This window comes from Cryptomeria japonica, chromosome 8, assembly GCF_030272615.1.
Source record: "Cryptomeria japonica chromosome 8, Sugi_1.0, whole genome shotgun sequence".
Lineage (NCBI taxonomy): Eukaryota > Viridiplantae > Streptophyta > Pinopsida > Cupressales > Cupressaceae > Cryptomeria > Cryptomeria japonica.
The window spans coordinates 660,585,576-660,591,142 of record NC_081412.1 but is presented as its reverse complement, the minus strand read 5'-3'; positions in this window follow the sequence as shown (position 1 = coordinate 660,591,142).

Here is a 5,567-nt window from a genome sequence, read left to right as displayed (position 1 = left end):
GCCGCAAGTTGCAGATCCAGGAGAAGCAGGCCGAGACAGCACTCCACACCAAATTGCAGAGCAAAAGACCAAGACAGGGGCGTGGGGCGCCCTAGTCCTGCCAGGACAGGGGCGCTGGGTGCCCTGGTCCCTGGGACAGGGGCGCTGGGCGCCCTGGTCCTCCTGACAGACAGCATTTTCAGCATTTTTGACAGCTTTTCCAGAGTGCAAAAACAGCAGTTTCCGGAGCAGTTTCAGGGGCAGAATCAGGACAGTGGCGCCCGCGCCCTCGTCCCGAACATTTTTAGTCAGATTTTAACTCCGGGTACGCATTTGCATTCTTGTCTTATCCTTGTATTTACAGCTTTCCATTGTTTAAGTTCAATTCTGCAATCTTGTCGTTAGTTCATACTTGCATTTTGAGGTTAGGAATTGAACTTACATCATTTTATCTTTCAATTACAACAAAGGAATAGAAATCCTAATAGGTAGCCCGTGGCTCTCTCTTCCACAAAAAGAAGTAGCCAATTGTGTGATACCTCTAGGCTCTTTCGTATTCCACAAGTGTGTGGTTGAAAGTGAGATTAAGGCATGTTTGCTTAGTGTCACTTTTTCCCCTACACAATATATATATATATATATATATATATATGTATGTATGTATGTATGTATATATATATATATATATCTGTGTATATATATTTGTATGTATATATAATACATACATACATGTATGTATGTATGTATGTAGTACACACACATACCTACATATACATACACACACACATGTATGTATGTGTGTGTGTGCATATGCATGTGTGTGTGTGTATGCATGTGTGTATATGTATATGTATATGTATATGTATATGTACATGTATATGTACATATATATGTGTGTGTGTGTGTGTGTGTGTGTACATATACACACACACACGTATATATAGGGGGAACGGCATTAAGGGTCGCCTCTAAGCACGCCACCTCAAATGTATGGCACAATCCACATGAGGCCAAAGGGGGGCGAAGGTGGTTCACCTTTGAGCTTAGGAGGGTTAGACTTAGGATGCCCTATTGAGGCAATCTTCATCCTCTCTATCATGATGATGATGATGATTCATATAAGTAGGAGAAGGTGACTCAATTCAGGGAGAACAGCATTAAGGACACCCTACCAAGTATGACTTGGTTGAGGGGGAATGACGATTAGGACACCCTATCAAGTATGGTTAAGGGAGAACGGTTGTTGAGGACACCCTATTAAGTCATCCATCCTAACTTACTTTGTTTGGGATAGTTCTACTTATGACCAATGTTTCTTAACATTTATACTTATCTAGCTTTCCTTTACCTTATTAATCATAGTTAGCTCTCTTTTATTTATGAATCATAGTTAGCCTTCCTTCATTTTATCATGATCAGTTCATTCTTTACTTAGTATGTTTGTAATTAATCACATATATCTTATAATTGGTAGACTATTTCCTAACTTGTTGCAGAGTTGTGCTATTAAGAATTAAAGGTACTCCCTCTCATAACCCTCCTTTAATAGCTAAGAATTATAATCTAGGGTAAACTGGGGTAATTTATAATAAGGGACATTATGAAAATCTAGAAAATGTAAATGGATAGTGTAATGTCCCCTTCTAAACTTGCCCTAGAATTTTCCCTAGAATCACATTTGCAACAAGTTAGGTTAGTGTTACATCTTTACCAAGAAAGAGATCTCCTTAAACAATACGATCCTCGATTTGAATTCTGCAACCATAACCATTTATATCCAATTATTAGGGTTAGACAATAACACATAATATTCATATAATATCTATAATATTATTCAAACACATTGATGTTTTAAAAGAAGAAACATGATAGGTTTGTCTGAAGCAATCTCCACGCTAAGCCCAAGAGTGGACACTCACCCTCTTGGCCTTGATGGGAAAGCAATATGGACATCCACCGAGGTGCCCTACTTAGTGGGGTGTGTGTCCCCACTTTCCCTATCTATGTCTCATTCCCCTAAGCCAATAGTCATCATTGTAGAGTCAGAGAGAATAGCATAATGAGGCTTCTTGATTGTCCTATCTAAGCCCAAGAGAAGATCTTTGCCTTCTTGGCCCTAGTGGTAGGCAACATGGACATCCCCAGGGTGGCCTACTTAGATGGAAACCTCATTATCCCCCTCTTACATTGCCTTCCTTCCATACAAGATGGGGGTTTCAAACAGATTTAATACAAACATGCATATTATATATAATCATATATAAGTATATATATCAAAGATAATTATTGTCAAATAATGCATAAGCAATGTTTATACAACAAGAGCAAATAGTATTAGATGTTGGTATAAACAATCTAAATTGTTTAGATGTGTGTTGTCTTTCTATGCTCGATCTGAAGTTATCCGCCTTTGATATTGTTCCTCCTATTCGATTATTGTAATTTGTTTGTATCTAACGATCATGAACTAAAGAAGTATGCTCATTAATTCTACTTATTAGTTGCATGAGGTCTACTATTAAGACTACTCCTTATACTTAAATAAGTCTGCCCATTGTGTCTGAAATGAGACTTGCTCAAACAGGCTCTTTAAGTCTAGTTTTGAATTCTGCTTATAACTAGCCTATTTTTTGGAATTCGATTCCCCCTAATGAAACTAAAAGGATCTCTTATTTATACCCATCCAAGCAACCCTTAAGCCAAAGGTTGGATCCCTTCAACCAATGTCGACCAAGGTAGTTTACATTATGAGGTCCACTAGGGAAGAAATATATATTATTACTTTGCTGACTTGCCCAAAGTGGACGCTCAAGCCAAGGAGGTGTCAGCCCTCTTAAAGACATCATTGCTTGTACTCAGGTTGTCCTACCTTAGCCAATATTTATCACTTATTTTGGGTTCGCTTTGTACACTTATTAAATCACCCCTATTCAACTTTTGTGTATGGGACTAGAGTTTTATAATTGCAATGACTAGGGTTTTATCTCAGACATGGGGGCATGACAGATAGACTAAATGTGCTTTGGAAGACCTTTCCAATGTCACAAGAATCACAAGAAACAAAGAAACTAGTCAAATGTTATGAGCTTGGGAGCCCAAAACGCACTACTAACTTTGACAAGCTACAAAATACACCAATAGAAAAAAAATTTAAAATGACCTACACCACTGGATAGTGCATGGGACTACCTTTCCAACAATATCCCATTTGCCAATAACTATCATCATACACCCAATTTATGGCCAATTGAAACAATTACCTATATGAAACCCAAAAGTGTAAAAAAAAAAAGGGTCCACCCCCCTTTAACACCGGAGTGCTAGGGTTTGGTCACCCATGTGACCTCGCCTCAGCATGTGAGAAAAAAAGAGCCAATGCCCCAAACAATGATGAGCAAGAGTCGAGGATGAGAGGAGGTGGCAGGGGTTGGTGTCAGCTTTGTGCGCCACCTAGACTGTACAAAGTCCATGAGCTTCATTTCCATAAACCGCATGCTACAATTAGAGTGTCCACACCATCTTACAACTTTAGTAGGGAGTGTGGATATATAAAAAGAAGAAAAATACTTCTCTTGCAGTCGATGTGGCAAAAATTCCTAACTACCTCCTACCGCGAATTCACAGGCTCAACCACAAAAAGAGGGCCAGCATCTAAAAATTAGTTAACTAATCACTCTACAACTCGACCTGTAAAAAATTTGAGAAACCATTGATCACAACAAACAAGGATGCATTGAGAAAAGGACAAAGAGACTGATCAAAGTATTGGCCAAGATAACGTCAATCATGAGAAATGGAATCACACCACTAATAACTATAAAAAAAACACATTAAAAAATAGCCATAAAAATCACGAGGCCCCAAACACGGGTCAAACAAACACATAAAAGTCAGAGTCTCGACAAGGTAAAGACAAGCCAACCAATGAAGGAAGTAAAACATGAAACCAAACTTAAATCCAACTTAAATCTGCCAAACCCTAAAACCACAAAACTTTAGGCAAATGACAAATATTTGTGAAAAATGATTCAGCGCTCCAATCAAAAGCATTGGCCAATATGAAAAAGGGGGAAATGAAGCTATAGACCAAGTTGAAGCAGCCAAGAGAACAATCTACAAACCATGGCACTTCACAAACAAAGAGAAGCAACACAGAGAGATGTTATTTCACCAAAAGTGAATAAGATTGAGATGACGTAATTGCAATGACCAAACACCCCAAATATATAACGAAGGTGTGATGAGGTATGAACTACCATCTAGCTAACTACTCACAACAAAAATTAAATGCATTATGAATAATATTAAATACTATGCAACTAATATCTAATAATGTGATATGGTAGCTGCCTAAAATAAACTTAAGTGTATGTGAGTGGAATACAACCACATTCACACCAACATCCTTAACAAAAATTAATCAAATTCTATATCTAAATAAAGCATAAGACATAATGCATCTAAAAACAAAGTGGACAATATCTATCATATTACTATTTTTTTAGTAGACCAAGAGTGGGGAATGAGAATGCTCCTCCAAGATACACAAGGTCACAATGAATCTCTATGAGAACAATCCCTCCACAAATCCATGAACTCATGGTTATATCCAAGTGAAGACTTCTTGAGCTTCTTGTTGAAACTTCTAAAGAGATTAAAATGTCTCTAAACACAATAGAGATCTAATATTGTGCAGGTTTCCAATTATCCATGAGAACCTACAATCAATCAATCTGTGCTAATCTCCAAATGCAACATCTCACTTGTAGAGCACACAAATATTTACTGGCGTGTGTGCATCAGTATTTAAATATCTTAAATTAAATTGAATCATCAATAATAATATCAAAAATGATTGTGCAAGAAGTGAATACATCCACACGAGAACACCACATTTTCATGGAAACCTTGAAGGAAAAAATCATAGTGAGAATAGTTGCTTGGATCTACTACCCAAATCCAGCCTAGCAAAAGAAATTTGAACTTTATAGTTATTTTGTAGGTGCTAACCCACAAGAATTTCAACCCAAAAGATACAGCAATCCCTTTACAATGTGTTTTGCAGACACAAGCTCGCATGAGACACCAATCCCCCTTTACAAATTGATTTGCAAGCACCACCCTACACAAGACACCAATCCCCGTAGACTAGGCTTCAACCCAGCCATTGAGCACCAACTCAAATTAAGAGGCATCAACCTTAGATTACAGTGAGTGACAAAAAAAAATTCACAAATTTAATTTGTAAACGTCCAATTTTGATCTAAATCAACTAGCAGATACTTCACAACATTATACACCATTCAACACATTTATTTTGCAACTAAGAATGAAACAATATGTTCATAGAAACACAAATATACACATATTATCACAATGCGGACTTTGGATCACACACACACAGTATATTTCTATCTTGCACAAATGATCGGCTATACATATCAATCTCATCATGTTTTTTATCATTTCAAAGTCAACTTAGAACTAATAACATCATCACAACATTCCAAGATAATTTATCATATGCAGTAATATAGGAGAGAAGAATTATTATGCATTCCACATCATAAACTCTACTGATCTTAAAT